The sequence below is a fragment of the Gorilla gorilla genome, chromosome 10 (genome assembly GCF_029281585.2).
Source record: "Gorilla gorilla gorilla isolate KB3781 chromosome 10, NHGRI_mGorGor1-v2.1_pri, whole genome shotgun sequence".
Taxonomy (NCBI): domain Eukaryota; kingdom Metazoa; phylum Chordata; class Mammalia; order Primates; family Hominidae; genus Gorilla; species Gorilla gorilla.
Genome location: NC_073234.2, coordinates 19,692,296 through 19,712,696, shown reverse-complemented (window position 1 = coordinate 19,712,696; position 20,401 = coordinate 19,692,296).

Sequence of the window (20,401 nt, the reverse complement as noted above, 5' to 3'; positions counted from 1 at the left end):
GAGATGGCTAACACCATGTATCAGGAGACTTCACCTACAGAACAAGGCAGCTGGAGTGAAACAGACAAGGAGTATTCCAAAATTAAACAGGAGAGTTCACTACTCCTGGCTGGGCAGATCAGGGAGGACTCCTTTGAAGAGGCAGAAATGGACTCTCTTGTCCTGCCTGCTGCAGAAACCTCAAGTTGGTTATAGAGCATCCCTGCTGAGTGCAGGTAGCGCTGGACTCCTCCAGGAACCGGTTGTTCATCTTCTGACACTTGCACACCTCTCTGGGGTGAAAAGGAGCAGAATGGATGGTGGCTTTGCTCAACTCTGCTAGAATCCAGGGGCTCTGGGAAGCCAGCCAGGTGAGCTCACTCTAGCCAGGCTAAGAGGAGGCTGAGGAAACCAAATCTGCTGCCCATGGTGCCGCTGACAATTGGGCCAGAAGTTAAGAATTTTCACCGAGTTCTCAGGTATCTGGGTCAAACTTCAAAGCAAGCCTACCTCAATATTTATCCTTTCCTGGAAAAGCTTGTGAGCAACGTTTGGGGCCCTTGTCCATTTGGAGGGGCAGTGGGGCCTGGGGATGCCAAATCAAGACGGTAACCAAGACAGTGGTCCCTGAGAGGAATGCTTTGCAGAAAGCAAATCCCCGTAGAAGGCAGTTCATTTTACTATGTGGTGTCTTCAAATGCATGAGTGTGTGTGTGTCGGGGGGAGTGAGGGGAAAAGCAAGCAGTAATACCAAGCATAACATTGGAAAGTTTGTTTTCCACACAGCCCCTTTATCTTGTGTCAAATATATCTCCTGGGAAAAGAAAACATTTCTCCAGGCAATCCCCGGGGAACATTTTTTTCTTCCTTCATGTGATTTACGTTGAGGCTGCTGGGGGAACCCTGGGGTCCCACCGGGGAGTGTGCAGTGGTTCATGGCCTTGCAGGGGAGGTTGGGAGGGGAGAGAGGCAACCTCCCACCCGGCCCTCCCAGACGCTCTGAGCCCAGCCAGCCTCTGTCCTGTGTCTGCTCTGGAGTGGCCCCAGGAGGCCCACTGCCACACTGAGTGTGAACACGTGAGAAGGGCCTCCTCATGAGCTACACCCATTATTTTGAAGGGCTCATCTAGGTAGAAAGGGCCTTGTTATGGTTTTAAAGTGCTGGGTTCAAGTCCTGGTCCTGTTACTTAATCACTGTTAAAAACTACCACTGTAGTTTCCACAGCTATAAAATGGTGTTGTTGAGAACAGTTCTGCCTGCCTCACATGGCTATTATGAGGATCAAATGAAGTGGGAGAGATAAATGTGTTTATCACATTAGAAAATGGATATGGGGCCAGACATGGTGGCTCGCGCCTGTAATCCTAAAACTTTGGGAGGCCGAGGTGGGAGACTTGCTTGAGCCCAGGAGCTTGACCAGCCTGGGCAACGGCTCAAGACACAGTCTCTACGAAAATTTTAAAATTAGCTGGACTTGGTGGCTCATGCCTGTAGTCCCAGCTACTGGGGAGGCTGAGGAGGGAGGATCTCTTGAGCCCTGGAGGTCGAGGTTTCAGTGAGTTGTGACTGCACCACTGCACTCCAGCCTGAGTGACAGAGTGAGACCCTGTCTATTAAAAAAGAAATGAGAGCAGCCTGGGCAACATAATGAAACCCTATCTCTACAAAAAAGACAAAAAATTAGTGGGGCATGGTGGCATGCCCTTGTAGTCCCAGCTATGTGGGGGGCTAAGGTGAGAGGATCCCTTGAGCCCGGGAGGTTGAAGTTGCAGTGAGCAGAGACAGTGCCACTGCATTCCAGCCTGGAAAACAAAGCAACACCCTGTCTCAAAATAAATAAATAAGAATGAAAACATACATGGATATACACTACTATTAGACAGATAGTGTCAAGGAAGGACTTTGGGCTTGGAGTCAGATGATCTAAAGTCCAGCCATACCACAGGGTGACCATGGGCCAGTCATTTTAACTGAGTCTCATCTTTTTTACCTGAAAAATGGGGATGATACTGTTCATCCCACCTCACTCGGGTACAAAGAGGAGTAAACAGGGCCATGACTATGCTAATGCTTGTATGGTAGGCTGCTACACAATGTATATAAGCTAATTACTACTATCAATTATTTTTAGAGTTGAACCAACTCAGAAGACAGAGGGGAACTTGTGAAGAAATATTTCCTGCCCTTCAACTCAGCCACTTGCATCCCAGGACTTTCCCTGTTGCTTGCCATCTTGAGAACCTTCTTGCTTTGAATGAAATAATTTGATCATGGATATGAGCCCTTACTCCCAAATTTGTAAATATTGGAAATCCCTAATTATAGGGAAACAAGTATAAGTTAATTTATAGTATTTTTATAGCAAAGACCTAATTGCCCACGAAATATGCATTTTTCCCTTTTTGCTTTGAATGAAATAATTTGATCATGGATATAAGCCCTTACTCTCAGATTTGTCAATACTGGAAATCCCTAATTATAGCAAAAAAAAAGTATAAGTTAATTTATAGTATTTTTGTAGCAAAGTCTTAATTGACCACCAAATATCCATTTTCCCTTCCTCCTTACTAACAGAATCCTATTTGAGTATGGGAGTGGCAGTGGGCTCAAGCAAAACAAATGCCATTTCCCATCCTCATCTGCAAATAGGGCAGGTGACATGGCCAACTTCGGACCTGTGAGATGTGAGCAGAATTTCTTGGTTAGGCTTGAGGAAAGTTCCCACAGAGGAGGGACTAACTGAGCTGGCAGATGCCTAGGGCTTCTACTCTTCTTAATGTTGGGAATGCAAAAGTGGTGGCTGGAGTTCCAATACCCATTTTGTGACCATGAGAGAATATATCAAGGCTAGTGAAGCATAATGGCAAAGGTGCCTGATTGTATTAATGATGTTATTGGATTGCCAATGTGACCTTAGACTGTCTATCGCTAGGCTCCTTTATCTAAGAAAAAATAAACCTATTTATTCAAGTTGCTTTTTTCCCAAGATATCTATTACAATGAAATGCAATTTCTAACTGGATGCAATCTTACTCTATACTATTATCTTTATATGTTAAGTCCACATGATTATTATCTTAGGGGCTAAGTGCATTTTACCAATAATGACTCTCTTAATCCTGCAAGAGAGTTCCTAGAACACAAGAGTTACCAATAGGCAAGCTGAGGCCTAAGGAATAGTGTGAGCTGAAGAAAGTCAAAAGAAAGCATGTGTTTTAATTTCTGGGTCAACTCTACATTCTCAACCAAAGCAAACACCTTTATAAATCCTCCTAGGAATATTTTTTGAGTGGGGCAAGGCTACGAGGCACTACAGTTACCACTTTGCAGTCTGAAACAGTAAATCAGAGCAACTAGGTTTCTAGATTAGATCTTGCCACTTTCTCAAGGAAGAAGATCACACTCAGAGAAAGCCCTAATGATCTGAAAGCCCTCAAATGTCTTCCCTTTTCATTAAGCAGCAGAGAGAGGAAGAGTGGAAAGAGAGACAGCAGAGAGGTGAGCAAGAAGCCAAGGAGCCCTGTGGAGTACTCAGCCAAACACACACTTTCACACACCCTGATTAAAGCCACACCCCACATTACGCCAACAGTGCACACATACCTTTATCCTTCAAAGCTCTGTAAGACTGAGGCTGCATTGAGCCCAATGCCAGCACACTTGAGTAAAAATGCAAAATCCTAGACCTCTGGGTGTCCAGAGGAAATCAAATATTCTTCTGGAAACACCCAGAAGACTGGTGAATTTTTCTTTCTTAAAATAGGTATCTTTACATATCTAGAGTTTGGCATTATATCCTTAGAGCCTCAGTCCACATGGGAACACTAGACTTGTAATGGATCATTTATGGAATATGGCTCACTGTGATTTTAATCTCTGAACAAACCCACTAAATGAATTGACAGAATTGAGTACAGTGGTGATATCATCGAAATACGGCCAGATAAAAAGAACAAAATAGCTTATATAATTATCAGTTAATTTTTCAAACTACCAGTCTTATTCAAAATGCTCAGTGTTGAAGCAAGAGTACTTTTTTGACTGCCCAAATCAAAACGTCTTACAATATACATGGACGTGCAGGTGTTGCCCTTTCTTCTCTTAATCCCTGCTGTCCTGATCTTCTGATGCTGCAAAATTTAGCCCTAAATTAAATTATGCTTTATATTGATCCCTAGTTTATGTGTGTTACTTGTGTCCCTCTCAATTTAACTGTAAACTGCTTAAATGTAAGGGATCCTAAGAAATATCCATTAAGTTACTTACAAGTGAAAAGTTTGACTTCTGCTTCCAGAAAGATGGAGCGTATGTACGTTTCTCTATTTCTACCACTAAGTGTAATGAAAAGACCTGGACATTATATATAAAACAAACATAAGAAGACTGACAGGTGGAGCGAAGAAAACAGACCTGCTAGGGACCTCAGACCCCAGGAAAAACACAGTGATGAGTTCCCTGGGTTGTCATTATTATTATTATTTGCTTCATATATCCCAAACTTGGAGCTGAAGAACTTGACAACCTGGAAATGCCAGCAAACATAAGCAAAGCCCCAAGAAAAGCCTCTTCTCTAAAGCTAAAGAACCAGAATAGTAACTTTCTAACATATAGAAAACTTTTAGATAACCACTGCTCTACTCTAGCCAAAACCACAGAAAAAACTCTGGCCCCATCTCCACCCATACTAGCAAATGCTGAGCGGGAAACCTAAATTTGCACTCTTGCAAGACTGTAACAAGGTGCTAGGAATGAAACAAGAGATACTACCACAGACCTTACAAACATCAAAAAGAACACTACGAACAACTTTACGCATACCAATTTGAAAACTTAAATGAAATGAACTACTTCCTTGAAAAGCATAAACTACCAAACTCATCCAAATTAAATACAAAATTCGGATAGCCCTGTAACTATTATAAGAATTTTATTCATAAATTTAGAATTCCCAAAAAGAATAATCAGGCCCACATGATTTCACTGGAGAGTTCTACAGAAAATTGCAAAAGAATGAACACTAAAATTCTATACAACATCTTCTAGAAAATAAAAGAGGCAGAAACACTTTTCAATCCATTTTATGAAGCTAGTATTATAACCTGATAGCAAAAACAAAGACAGTATTTTAATTTAATTTAATTTAATTTTATGTTCTGGGATACATGTGCAGGATGTGCAAGTTTGTTACATAGGTAAACATGTGCCATGGTCATCTGCTGCACCTATCAACCCATCACCTAGGTATTAAGCCCCACATGCATTAGCTATTTATCCTGATGCTCCCCTTCCCCATGACCCCTTCCCCGACAGGCCCCAGTGTGTCTTGTTCCCCTCCCTGTGTCCATGTGTTCTCATTGTTCAGCTCCCACTTATAAGTAAGAACATGTGGTATTTGATTCTCTGTTCCTGTGTTAGTTTGCTGAGGATAATGGCTTCCAGCTCCATCCATGTCCCTGCAAAGAACATGATTTCATTCCTTTTTATGGGCTGCATAGTACTTCATGGTGTATATGTACCACATTTGCTTTATTAGTCTATCATTGATGGGCATTTGGGTTGACTCTATGTCTTTGCTATTGTGAATAGTGCTGCAATGAACATATGCATGCATATATCTTTATAACAGAATGATTTATATTCATTTGGGTATATACCCAATAATGGGATTGCTGGGTCAAATGGTGTTTCTGGTTCTAGGTTGTTGAGGAACCGCCACACTATCTTCCACAATGGTTGAACTAATTTATATTCCCACCAACAGTGTAAAAGTTTCCTGTTTCTCCACAGCCTCGCCAGTGTCTGTTGTTTTGTGACTTTTTAATAATCACCACTCTGACTGGCATGAGATGGTGTCTCATTGTGGTTTTGATTTGCATATCTCTGATGATCAGTAATGTTGACCTTTTTAAAATGTTTTTTGGCAGCATAAATGTCTTCTGAGAAGTGTCTGTTCATGTCCTTTGCCCACTTTTCATTGGAGTCGTTTGTTTTTTTCCTGTAAATTTGTTTAAGTTCTTTGTGGATTCTGGATATTAGACCTTTGTTAGATAGATAGATTGCAAAAATTTTCTCCCGTTCTGTAGGTTGTCTGTTCACTCTGATGATAGTTTCTTTCACTGTGCAGAAGCTCCTCTGTTTAATTAGATCCCATTTGTCAATTTTTGGTTTTGTTGCAATTGCTTTTGACGTTTCTGTCATGAAATCTTTGACCGTGCCTATGTCCTGAAAGGTATTGCCTAGATTTTCTTCTAGGGTTTTTATAGTTCTGTGTTTTACATGTAAGAGTTTAATCCATCTCGAGTTATTTTTTGTATAAGGTATAAGGAAGGGGTGCAGTTTCAATTTTCTGCATATGGCTGGCCAGTTCCCACAGCACCATTTATTAAATAGGGAATCCTTTCCCCATTGCTTGCTTTTGTCAGGTTTTTTGAAGATCAGATGGTTGTAGATGTGTGGTCTTATTTCTGAGATCTCTATTTTGTTCCATTGGTCTATGTGTCTGTTTTTGTACCAATACAATGCTATTTTGGTTACTGTAGCCTTATAATATAGCTTGAAGTTGGATAGCGTGATGCCTCTAGCTTTGTTCTTTCTGATTAGAATTGTCTTGGCTATACAGGCCCTTTTTTGGTTCCATATGAATTTTTAAGGGTTTTTGTTTGTTTGTTTGTTTGTTGTGTGTGTGTGTGTGTGTGTGTGTGTGTGTGTGTGTGTGTGTGTGTTTGAGACAGAGTCTTGCTCTGTTGCCCAGGCTGGAGTGCAGTGGCATGATCTCGGCCACTACAACCTCCACCTCCCAGGTTCAAGTGATTCTCCTGCCCTAGCCTCCTGAGTAGCTGAGATTACAGCCGCCCACCATGCCTGGCTAATTTTTTTTTTTTTTTTTTTTTTTTTTGTATTTTTTGTAGAGACAGGGTTTCACCACGTTGGCCAGGCTGGTCTCAAATTCCTGACCTCAAGTGATCCACCCACCTCAGCCTCCCAAAACGCTGGAATTACAGGCATCCACTACTGCACTTGGCCTAAGCATTTTTTTTCTAATTCTGTGAATAATGTCAATGGTAGTTTAATGGGAATAGCACTGAATCTATAAATTACTTTGGGCAATATGGCCATTTTCACAATATTGATTCTTCCTATCCATGAGCATGGAATGTTTTTCCATTTGTTTGTGTCCTCTCTTATTTCCTTGAGCAGTGGTTTGTAGTTCTCCTTGAAGAGGTCCTTCACTTCCCTTGTTAGCTGTATTCCTAAGTATGTTATTCTCTTTGTGGCAATTGTGAATGGGAGTTCATTCATAATTTGGCTCTCTGCATGTTTGTTGTTGGTGTATAGTAATGCTTATGATTTCTGTACATTGGTTTTGTATCCTGAGACTTTGCTGAAGTTGCTTATCAGCTTAAGAAGTTTTGGGTTGGGATGATGGGGTTTTCTAGATATAGGATCACATCATCTGCAAACAGAGACAGTTTGACTTCCTCTCTTCCTATTTGAATACCTTTATTTCTTTTTCTTGCCTGATTGCCCTGGCCAGAACTTCTATTCTATGTTGAATAGGAGTGGCAAAAACAGTATTTTAAAAAACCATAAAAAACTAGACAAATATCCTTAATGATTTTTTAAACACACAATTTAAACAAAATATTAGCAAAAATAATTCAGCAATATATATAAAAAATTATATATCATTACCAACTGGGGTATATTCTAGAGATGCAATGACTCAATACTTAAAAATCAGTCAATCCACAATATTAACAAGTAAATGAAGAACAATCACATGATCAAATCAATCAATGTAGAAAACGCATTTGACAAAACTCAATAGCCATTTATGTTAAAAACTCAGAAAAAAATAAGAAAAGGAAACTTCCTCAATTTGATAAAGAGCATCTACAAATAGCCTACAGCTAACACTATACTTTATGGTGAAAAACTGAATGTTTCTTCCCTAAGATCAAAAACAAGGCAAGGAGGTCCACTCTCACTGCCCTTTTTCAATATAGTGCTAGAAGTTCTAGCCAGTGCAATGAGGCAAGAAAAGGAAATAAAAGACATGTTGGAAGGAAAGATATAAAACTGTCCTGATGACACAATTGTCTGTCTATAGCTAAAACCACAAGTAATCTACAAAAAATTCTAAACTAATAGTAGAGTTTATAAGATAAACATATTAAATCAATTATATTTCTAAATAATAGCAACAAACATGTGGACGTCAGAAATTAAAAATGCAAAATGGTAAAAATACCATTTACATTTGCTTTAAAAAACCCAAATACTTAGGTATAAGTCTAACAAAATATGTAGAAGACTTCTGTGCCAAAAACTACAAAATGCTTATGAAAGAAATCAAGGAAGACCTAAGTAAATGGAGAGGCATACCATGTTCATGAGCTAGAGGATTCAATACAGTAAAGATATTCTTCCCAAATTGATATACAGGTTTAACAAAATTCCTACAAAAATCCCAGCAGAATTTCTGGTAGATATACACAAGATTATTCTAAAATGTATATGAAAGGCAAATGAACTAGAATAGCTAAAACAATTTTGAAAAAGAAGAATGAAGTGGAAGGAATCAGTTTATCCAATTTCAAGACTTATATAGCTAAGGTAATTAAGACTGTATGTTATTGGCAAAAAGAGAGACATAGAGATCAATAAAGCAGAATGAAGAACCAAGAAATAAAAGATTTTCCAACTGCTTTTTGACAAAGGTGCAAAAGCAATGCAATGGAGGAAAGACAGCATTTTCAAAGGCGCTGGAGTAAGTGGGTATTTATAGACACAAAAATGAACCTTGACTTATGTCTTATACCTTATACAAAATTAACTCAAAATCAATCACAAACTTTTATATAAATGCCTCAGAGGAAATCTTCATAATCTAGGGGGCTAGGAAAAATATTCTTTGACTTGACACCAAAAGTGTGATCCACAAAAGGAAAAACTGATAAATTAGATTTCATAAAAATTACAAATTTTTGATCCATGAAATACCCTATTAACATGAAGAAAAGACAAGTTACAGACTGGGAGGAAATATTTGCATACAATGGATCTGAAAATCATCTAATATCTGGAATACATGTAAAAACTCTTTAAACTCAATAGTAAAAACAAATAATCCAAGCAGAAAATGTGCAAAAAATATGAAGAGATATTTCATTGAAGCATAGGTACAGATGGCAAATAAGCACATGAATAGATGTTCAACATCATTAGCCATTAGGGAAATACAAATTGAGACCACGATGAAATATCATTATATACCTATCAGAGTGGCTAAAATAAACAATAGTACAGAAGAGTTCCAAATAATTTATATAGCTACTTGCCTCTCAATGAGATGGAGCTTAACACCCGTGAGTGTGGGCTGTGCTAGGGACTTGCTTCCAAAGAGTAGAGTCTGAAAGAGAGGGCAAGCAAAAGGTAACTGGTTACTGGAGAGACCTGGCAAACATCCTTACCCAGGTGATCAGGTCAACACCATCAGTCATATCAACTGCATGTATGTATCTTTAATACAATGTGGTGGGCATGGCACTTCCTCTTTGTAGTAATCCTTCCAAAATTCATTACCTGACTCTAGTCATGAGAAAAACACCAAACAAACCCAACTGAGGGACATTCTATAAAATATCTGGCCAACGCTCCTCAAAAAAGGTCGAGGTCATCAAAAATAAGGAAAGTATGACAAACAGTCACTCACAGACCAGAAAAGGCTAAGAAAACATGACAAGTAAAAGTAACGTGGTACCCTGGATGGGATCCTCAAACAGAAAAAGGACATTGGAGCAAAATAGTGAAATATGAATAAACTGTGAAGTTTAGTTAGTAATAATGTGCCAGTGCTGGTCCCAACATTGTGACGAAAGAACCATACAAATCTAAGATGTCAACAATAGGGGGAACTGGGTGAAGGCATCTTAGTTTGGACTATTATAACAAAATATCATGGACTGGGTGGCTTAAACAACAGATATTTATTTCTCAAGGCTGGGAAGTCTGAGATCAGGGTGCCAGCATGGTTGTGTTCCTGGTGAGGGCTCTCTTCCCACCTTGCAGACAGCTGTCTCCTTGCTAAGTGCTCACACGGTGGAGAGGAAAACGGAGAGAAAGAGAGAGAGAGAGAGAGAGAGAGATCATTCTTCTGGTCTTATTTGAGGACTAATCCTGTCAAGAGGACCCCACCTTCATGATCTCATCTAAACCTAATTATCACCCAAAGACCCCATCACTAAATACCATCACACTGAGGGCTAGAGCTTCAACATATGAATTTGTAGAGGGGGACGTAATTCAATCTATAGCAAAAGGTATATGGAGCTCTCAGTATTATCTTTGCAACTTTTCTGTATATCTAAAACCATTTTAAATTTAAAGTCTGATTAAAAATAATTTATAAATAAAACAGGCCAGGCACAGTGGCTCATGCCTGTAATCCCAGTGCTCTGGGAGGCTGAGGCAGGTGGATCAGGAGGTCAGGAGATCGAGACCATCCTGGCTAACATAGTGAAAAGCTGTCTCTACTAAAAATAAAAAATAAAAAAACTAGCAGGGCATGGTGGCGGGCACCTATAGTCCCACCTACTCAGGAGGCTGAGGCAGGAGAATGGTGTGAACCCGGGAGGTGGAGCTTGCAGTGAGCCGAGATTGCGCCACTGCACTCCAGCCTGGATGACAAAGTGAGACTCCATCTCAAAATAATAATAATAATAAAATAAAAATTAAAAAATAAAAAATTTATAAACAAAACAATAACATCAAATGCTGGTGGTGAATATGCAGGGAAATTGGATCACTCATACATTTTTGGTGGAAATGTAAAATGGTACAACCACTCTAGAAAACAGTTTGGCAGTTAAAACAAAACAAAACAAGCAACTATTATATGACCCAGCAATTGCACTCCTGGATATTTATCTCAGAGAATTGAAAACTTATGTTCATGTGAAAATCTGTAGACTAATGTTTATAGCAGTTTTATTTATATCAGTCCAAAGCTAGAAATAACTAGTTTTTGTTTGGTTTGGTAGGTACTGTCTTGGTCTGGTTTTGCTCTCAGAGTAAGACTGATGTCCTTTAACAAGTGAATGGTTAAACAGACTGTGGTAATTTCCATACCATGGAATCCTATTCAGTGGCAATAAAAAGAAATCAACTATTGTCTCTAAAATGACCTAGATCAACTTCCAGAGAATTACGTTGAGTGAAAAAAGCCAGTCCCAAAGTGTTACATATTGTATAATTCCATGTACATAACATTTTGAAGTGACAAAATTATAGAAGCAGAGAAGAGATCAGTGGTTGCCTGGGGTTAAAAATGGAGAGTTGAAGAAGGGAAGTGGATGTGGCTATAAAAAGACAACACAGTTGGGCATGGTGGCTCATGCCTATAATCCCAGCAATTTGGGATGCCAAGGTGGGAGGGTCGCTTGAGCCCAGGACTTCAAGACCAGCCTGGGCAACATAGCGAGACCCCATTTCTACAAGAAATTAAAAATTAGGGTCAGGTGCAGTGTCTCATGCCCATAATCCCAGCACTTTGGGAGGCTGAGGCAGGCGGATCACCTCAGCTCAGGAGGTCAAGAGCAGCCCAGGCAACATGGTGAAACCCTATCTCTACTAAACATACAAAAAATTACTGGGCGTGGTGGTGTGCTCCTGTAATCCCAGCTACTCAGGAGGCTGAGGCAGGAGAATCACTTGAACCTGAGAGGCGGAGTTTGCATGAGCTGAGATCGCACCACTGCACTCCATCCTGGGCAACAAAGCGAGACTCTTTAAAAAAAAAAAATTAGCTGGGCATGGTGGCACACACTTATAGACCCAGCTACTTGGGAAGCTGAGGTGGGAGGATCACTTGAGCCTAGGAGGTGAAGGCTGCAGTGAGCTATGACTGCGCTGCTGTACTTCAGCCCGGGCAACAGAGTGAGATGCTGTCTCAGAAAAATAAAATAAAAGGGCAACACAAAGGATCCTTATGGTCACAGAAATGTTCTGTTTGTTTTTAAAAATTGTTTATTTGTATTTGTATAAATTTATGGGGTACAAGTGTTATTTTGTTTCATTGACAGACTGCAAAGTGGTGATGTTTTGCATCTTTACTGTATCAATGTCAATATCCTGGTTGTAATATTCTACCGTGGTACTATTGTATTATAACGTTGAAAGATGTCACCGCTCGGGGATACTAGGTAAGGGGTACTTAGGATTTCTCTGTATTATTTTTTACCATGGTATGTGAATCTACAATATTCTCAAAATAAAAAGTTTAACTTCAAAAAAAGTCAAAAGTCCCAAACTGAGACACTTTCAAAATTAGGCCACAGACTACATGGAAGGTCTCTTAGCAGTCAAAAGAAATCACTGAGATCTGAATACCTGCAGTGGCTCAAACCCTCTCAACTCCCGCTCCCCTCGCTCCACCAAATGCAAACAAAAGCATTACATTAGGAACATTAGAAACCAGGAAATAGTCACAGGAGTAAAAATGGACAGGCAACAAAAAAGAACGAAAGAGGCAGAAAGGGTGTGAAAAAAACAATAAGGTATTTGCCCTGAGAAACAGTAAGTCTTCTCTGAAGCAATCACTCTGGGAGAATGGTCACTTATTCTGGGAGCTGCCATTGTTAAGAACAGTTTTGAAAGCTCTTCCAAATGAACCTTGGAGTCCACAGTGTATAAAAAGCTTGCAAACCTTCTGCCATCAGAAGTGAATTTTATTTTTCTGAAACCACTAAAAACGATGGGAGGCATTATGGTATACTGTGATGAGCACAGCCTTTGGGGTCTGCGAGAACCAGGCTTAAGTGCAGTCTCGCTACTTAGTGACTGCATGACCCCAGGCATGTAACTTAATCTTTATCACTGTCGGTGCCATGATCTGTAGAGTAGAGCTAATTATGCCAATCTCTTAGGATTTGTGTAAGATTAAGTGTGATAATGGATATGAAGGCATCTAGTTTGGTGCCTGGCCCAGAGTCAAGTTTTACTAAAAGCTTGCTTTTAAATATGGTTGAAGGACACAAGTTGATTTTCTTGTAAGATGCCTCAATGAAATCTGAAGGCCACCCAAAGAAGAGTTCAAAAATCTGCTGAGTTGCATCAATTAACTACTTTGGAATACACGGATAGTCTCCTAAGCTGTGTGAAGAACAAGTCACATTTTGTTTAAGAATTTCTACTTCTGGGCCGGGTGTGGAGGCTCACGCCTGTAATCCCAGCACTTTGGGAGATAGAGGCAGGCAGAGCACAAGGTCAGGAGATCCAGACCATACTGGCTAACACGGTGAAACCCCGTCTCTACTAAAAGCACAAAAACAAAACTAGCTGGACGTGGTGGCAGGCACCTGTAGTCAGTCCCAGCTACTTGGGAGGCTGAGGCGAGAGAATGACGTGAACCCGGGAGGCGGAGCTTGCAGTGAGCTGAGATCTCACCACTGCACTCCAGCCTGGGCGACTGGGCGAGACTCCCTCTCAAAAAAAAAAAAAAAAAAAAAAAAAAAAAGTTCTGGCATGTTTGTTATAAAACCGATTTTATTTCCTTAGCATCATATGTGATGGAGGGAATCATTTCTTAAACAGGTGGTCAGCATCTTCTCTCTCCTCAGGCCCAAAAGGAATTGTATTTATGATGACACTCATGATTTACTTAAGATAATCTAAATTGTGGGTCCAATAGATCTTGCTTTTGACAGATAGATTTCTGACATTTTTCATACAAAACAGCTGAAATATGTGCTTTAAAAAACTTTGCCTTAAAAAATAGAACAATTAGAGCATTAAAAAGAATAATAACTGCAATTGGCTGACACCCATTCAATATATAAAAACTCATGAGTTGAGAGAACACATTTGCAATCCACATATCTGAAAAAGGACTTATATTTAGAATATACGACTCAATGCTAAGAACACAAACAGCCCAATAAAAGATGAACGAAAGACTTATGACTTCCAATCCAGCAGGTAAGAAGCCCAGAAGTCACCACTTCATCCTAACAAGTAAAAAGCCAAACAAAATGAAAAGTCAGCAACTCTTCTTAGGTCAGTAAGAGAAGTAAGGCCGCAGGGCAAACTGTTGCGAACCAAAACAGACAAAACAGACAGGTGAATTCACAGAACAGAAACCCACAAACAAAAACCTCTGCAGAAACCAGTGCTGGGGCAGGAAAACCTGAAATGGAATTGACCAATTGCTGGAGGCCCTATGTGGACAACTCTGAGAGCTGAAAACTCCAGCGGGACTCAGTCATAGGAGGAGCCCCCTACTTTCCCAAATTTTATCTCCAGGAGCTGGACTTGGTTCTCACAATGAATAGTGGAGAGAAATACCCTCCTGCTTTTGGCAGGGGGAGGGAGAAGGAACCATTCTGAAATACACCAGAGCACCTTAGTCTTCTTCACAAGGCCTGCCCTCAGGAGAAGCTGTTTAACCTGAGCCAAACACAGTGGGGTTTTATCAGAGTCTAACTGACTTGGGGGAAAGGAAACACCCAACTTCAGCTCACTGTAGCCATCATGTCCCACCTACGAGGAGAAAAGAACTAAAAAGCACTTGTGAAGAAGTTCACAGCCCAGAGGTACAGGCTCACTAAAAGACTGAGACCTAATCATGTGACTACAGAATGCTTCCCCTCCCTCCACATCTCACCATCACATACCAACGGCCTACTTACAGCAGTTCCTTTTGCCTGACACATCATGTCTGGCTATCAAGAAAAATTACAAAACATACTAAAAGGCAAATAACACCGTTTGAAGAGGAAGAGCAAGCATCACAACTAGATTTAGATATGGCAGGGATATTGGACTTATCAGACCAGGAATTTAAAGCAGCTGTGATTAATATGCTAAGGCCTCTCATGGGTAAAGTAGACAGCCTGCAAGAACAGATGGGCAATAGAAACAGAGATATGGAAATTCTAAGAAAGAACTAAAAAGAAATGCTAGAGATCAAAAACATCAGAACAGAAATGAAGAATGCCTTTGATAGGCTTACTGGAGACTGGATATAGCTGAGGAAAGAATCTCTGAGCTTGAGAATGTCTCAATAGAAACCTATAAAACTGAAAAGCAAACAGAAAAAAAGACTGGGAAGAAAAAAACAGAACAGAATATATAAGAACTGCAAGACAGCTATAAAAGGTATAACATACATGTGATGAGATTCTAGAAGAAAGAATATTTGAAACAATAATGACTAATAAATTTCTCAAATTAATATCAGATACCAAAATACGCCTCCAGGAAGCTCAGAAAACACCAACCAAGGTAAATGCCAAAAATAAACAAGCAAACAAAAAACAATCACACCTAAGTGTTTCATATTCAAACTTAAGATAATCAAAGGTAAAGGAAAAATCTTGAAAGAAAAGAGGGAAAAATGACTTATCTATAGAAGAGCAAAGATAAAAATTGCATCTGACTTCTCAGAAACCATGCAAGAAAGAAGAGAGTAGAGTAAAATATTTAAAGTGCCAAGAGAAAGAAACCCACCAATCTTAAATTCTGTACCCTGTGAAATTATCCTTCAAAAGTGAAGGAGAAATGAAGACTCTCAAACAAAAATTGAGATAACATGTTGCCGGTAGACCTGCCTTGCAAGAAATGCTAAAAGCAAAGGAAAATGATATAGGTCAGAAACTTGGATCTACATGAAGAAAGGAAGCACTCTTAAAAAGGACTAAGTAAAGGTAGAATAAAAACTTTTATTTATCTTATTCTTAATTGATCTAACAAATAACTTCATCATGATAACAGCCACAATAGCATTTGATTATATAAAATATATGTATATATACTATGTATAAAAGAAATGAACAACAGCAATAATACAAGAGGAGAGGGAGGAATTGGGAAAGTTTTATTATTATAAGGTACTCACATACCTATGGAGCAGTATAGTGTTATTTCAAAGTGGACTTGGATTACTTATAAATGCATATTGCAAACTCTAGGGAAACCACTAAAAACAAAAGGAGAAAAGAAGTATGACTGATACATTAAGAAAGAAGAGAGAAGGAAATCATACAAAATGCTCCATTAAAACCACAAAAGGCAGAAAACAAGTGGGAGACAAAAATAAGAACAAAGAATAGGAAAACAAATAGAAAACAGTGATAAATATGGTAGATTTTAATCCAACTAGATCAATAATCACTTTGAACATCAGTGGTCTAAATGTACCATGTAAAAGACAGAACTTTAAATACAGATACACATATAGATTAGAAGCAAATTGATGGAAAAAGATATATCATGTTAACAGTAATCAAAGGAAAGCAGAGGTAGCTATATTTCAGACATAGCAGACATCAGGGCAAGAAAAGTTAACAGGGTTAAAGAGGAGCATTACATAGTGATAAAGGAATCAGTTCTTCAAGAAATCATAACAATTCTTAAGATGTATGTGCCTAACAACAGAATATCAAAATGTGTGAGGTTTCTGTAGACTATAGACTATTTCATTCAACAGTAGCAGAATGCACATTCTTCTCAAGCTCATATGGTATATTCATCAGAATAGATCACATTCTGAGCCATAAAACACCTTGACACATTTAAAAGATAACAATCACACAATGTCTTCTTTCAGACTGTAATAAACTAGAAATCAATGACAGAAAGATAAATGAAAAGTCCCAAATACTTGGAGATTAAAGGACACATATCCAAATAGCACATGAGTTAAAGAGAAAATATCAAAAGAAATTTAACAATATTTTCAACTGAATTAAAATGAAAACACAACTTATGAAAAATTGTAGAATGTAGCAAAAGCAATGCTTAAAGGGAAATTTATAGCAGTGAATGCATATTTTAAAAAGAAAAACTAAACATAATCAAAGTTTTCAATGCAGTAAAGTAGAAAAAGAAATGCAAATTAAATCTGTAGTAAGCAGAAAAAAGAAATAAAAAATTAGAGCAGAAATCGATAAAATATAAAAATGGAAATCAATCAAGATCAATGGAGCTAAAAACTGGTCCTTTGAAAAGATCAATAAAATGAATAAGCCTCCAGTCAGGCTAACTAAGAAAAAATAAAAGGGAAGACACAAATTACCAACATCAGAAATGAAAGAGGGGGCATCACTACAGACTCCATGGAAATTAACAAGATAATGCAGGAAGATTATGAACAAATTTGATAGCCTAGATGAACGGATCATGTCCTTGAAAGAAACAATCTGCCAAAACTCACCCAAGAAGAAACAGACCATTGAAATAGACCTGTATCTATTAAAGAAATGGAATCAATGGGTAACCTTCCAAAACAGAAAGTATGAGGCCAGCCCAGATGGTTTCATTGGTGAATTATAGCAAACATTTAGGGAAGAAATTATACAAATTCTCTACAATCTCTTTCCGAGGACAGGAGAAGAGGAAATACTTTGTATTCTTTGAGACCAGCACTACTCTGATACCCAAACCAGACAAAGACATTACAAGAGAAAACTACAGATCATGATCTCTTGTGAACATAGATGCAAAGACCCTCAACAAAATATTATTACAGGGACAGGTGCAGTGGCTCACACCTGTCACGTCAGCACTTTGGGAAGCCGAGGCGGGTGGATTGCTCAAGCTCAGGAGTTCAAGACTAGCCCGGGCAACATGGTGAAAACCCCTCTCTACAAAAAAATACAAAAATTAGCAAGGCGTAGTGGTGCATGCCTGTAGTCCCAGCTACTTGGGAGGCTAAAGAGGGAGGATCGCTTGAGTCCAGAAGGTTGAGGCTGCAGTGAGCTAAGACTGTACCACGGCACTCCAGCCTGAGCGACAGAGTGAGACCCTGTCTCAAACACACACAGACATACACATACACGCACATACACAACCAAAATATTAGTAAATTGAATCCGACAACGTATAAAAAGAATTCTGTATCACAGCCAAGTAAGATTTATTCCAGGTATGCCAGGCTGGCTCAACATTTGAATATCAATTTATATAATCCATAATATCACCAGGCTAAATAAGAAAAATTACATGATCTTATCAATAGACATAGAAAGAGCATTTGACAAAATCCAACACTCGTTCATGATTAAAAAGAATAAAACTCTTGGCAAACAAGGCATAGAAGGGAATGTGCCCAACTTGATAAAGAATGTCTATCAAACCCCTACAACAAACATTATACTTAATGGTGAGAAACTAGAAGCATTCCTACTCAGATCAAAAACAAGGCAAGGATGTCCCCTCTCATCGTCTTTTTCAACATTATACCAAAAGTCCTAGTTAATGCAATAAGAGAAGGAAAGGAAATAAAAGATTTACTGATTGTGAAGGAAGAAATAAAAATGTCTTTGTTTACATCTGACATAATTGTCTATGTAGAAATCTAAAATAATTGACGAAAACTCCTGGGACTAATAAGTATTATAGCAAGGTTGTAGAACACAAGGTTAATATAAAAAAGTCAGCCACTTTCCTATATATTAGTAATGAACAAGTGGAATTTAAAATTAGAAACAATACCATTTACATTAGCATCTAAAAATTAAGTAGGTAGAAAGCTAATAATATGTATACAAGATCTATATGAAGACAACTGGAAAACTCTAATGAAACAAATCAAAGAATTAAATAAATGGAAAATAGAAAGATATTCCATGTTTGTGGATAGGAAGATTCAATACTGTCAAGTTCTTCCCAATTTGATCTATTGATTCGATGCATCCCAGTCAAAATCTGAGCAAGCTATTTTGTGGATGGCAGAAAACTGATTCTAAAATTTATATGGTGAGGCAAAAGATACAAAATAGTTAACAATGTTAAAGGGGAAGAACAGAGTCAGAGGACTGACACTAGCCAACTTCAAGACTTCCTTCATATAAAGCTACAGTAATCAACACAGTGTGATATCGTCAAAGGAATAGACAAGTAGATCCATGGAACAGAATAGAGTCCCAAAATAGGCACATCAATAGAGTCAACTGATCTTTGACAAAGGGAAAAAGGCAATACAATAAAGAAATGAGTCTTTTCAACAAATGATGTGGAATCAATACATTGAACATTTAAAAATATGAATCTGGACACAGAACTTACACTCTTCACAAAAATTAACTCAAAATGTATCACAGACTTAAATGCACAAGGCAGAACTATAAAACTTATAGAAGACAACATAGGAGAAAACTTAGATGACCAGCTCGGCAATGACTGTTTAGATAGGACGTTGACAGCATGAGCCTTGAAAGAAAGAACTCATAACCTGGACCTCATTAAAATTAAAAATTTCTGCTCTACAAAAGACACTGTCAAGAGAATGAAAAGGCAAGCCACAGACTGGGAGAAAATATTTGCAAAAGACATATCTGATAAAAGATTGTTATCCAAAACATACAAAGACTCATAACACCACGTTGTATACTTTAAATAAACACAATAAAATTGTTTTTTTAAAATACAAAAGTTTTAAAACTAAACAATAAGAAGAGAAAAATATGATTAAAGTACTAAGGGGAAAAGACCTTAACAGACATCTGTGAAAAAAATACATACAGATGGCAAATAAGCATATGAAAAGATGCCCAGTATCATATATCGTCAGGGAAATGCAATTAAAACAAAAAATGAGATACCATTACACACATATTAGAATGACCAAAATCCAGAACACTGAAAAAAACAAATTCTGGTTATGATGTAGAGCAATGGAAATTCTCATTCACCGCTGGTGGGAATGCAAAATGATACAGCCACTTTGTAAGATAGTTTGGCAGTTTATTGTAAAACGAAACATACTCTTGCAGTAAGATTAGCAACTGATTAGCAACGTCAATACTCTTCAGTATTTACCCAAAGAAATTGAAAATTTGCGTCCACACAAAAACCTGCATACAGATGTTTATAGCAGCTTTATTCAAAACTGCCAAGACTTGGAAACAACCAAGATGTCTTTCTGTCAGTGAATGGATAAATAAACCGTAGTACATCCAGACAATGAAATGTTATTCAGTGCTAAAAAGAAATCAACTGTCAAACTGTGAGAAGACATGGAGGAGCCTTAAGTGCATATTACTAAACGAAAGAAGCTAATCTGAAAAGACTACATACTGTATAATTAATTCCAACTATATGATATTCTGGAAAAGGCAGAACTATGGAGGTAGCAAAAGACCAGTGGTCGCCAGGGGTAGTAGGGGAGAAAAGAATGAAAAGGCAGGCCACAGAGAATTTTTAGAAGATCTTAGGAAACTACTCTGTATAAAACTATATGGTAGATATAAGTCACACATTTGTCCAAACCCATAAAATGTACACCACCAAGATTGAACCCTACTATAAACTATGGTCTTTGGGGGATAATGATGTGCCAATGTAGGTTTATCAGTTGTAAGAAATTTATCACTTTGGTGGAGAATATTGACAATGGAAGAGGCTATGTGTGTGTGTGGGCAA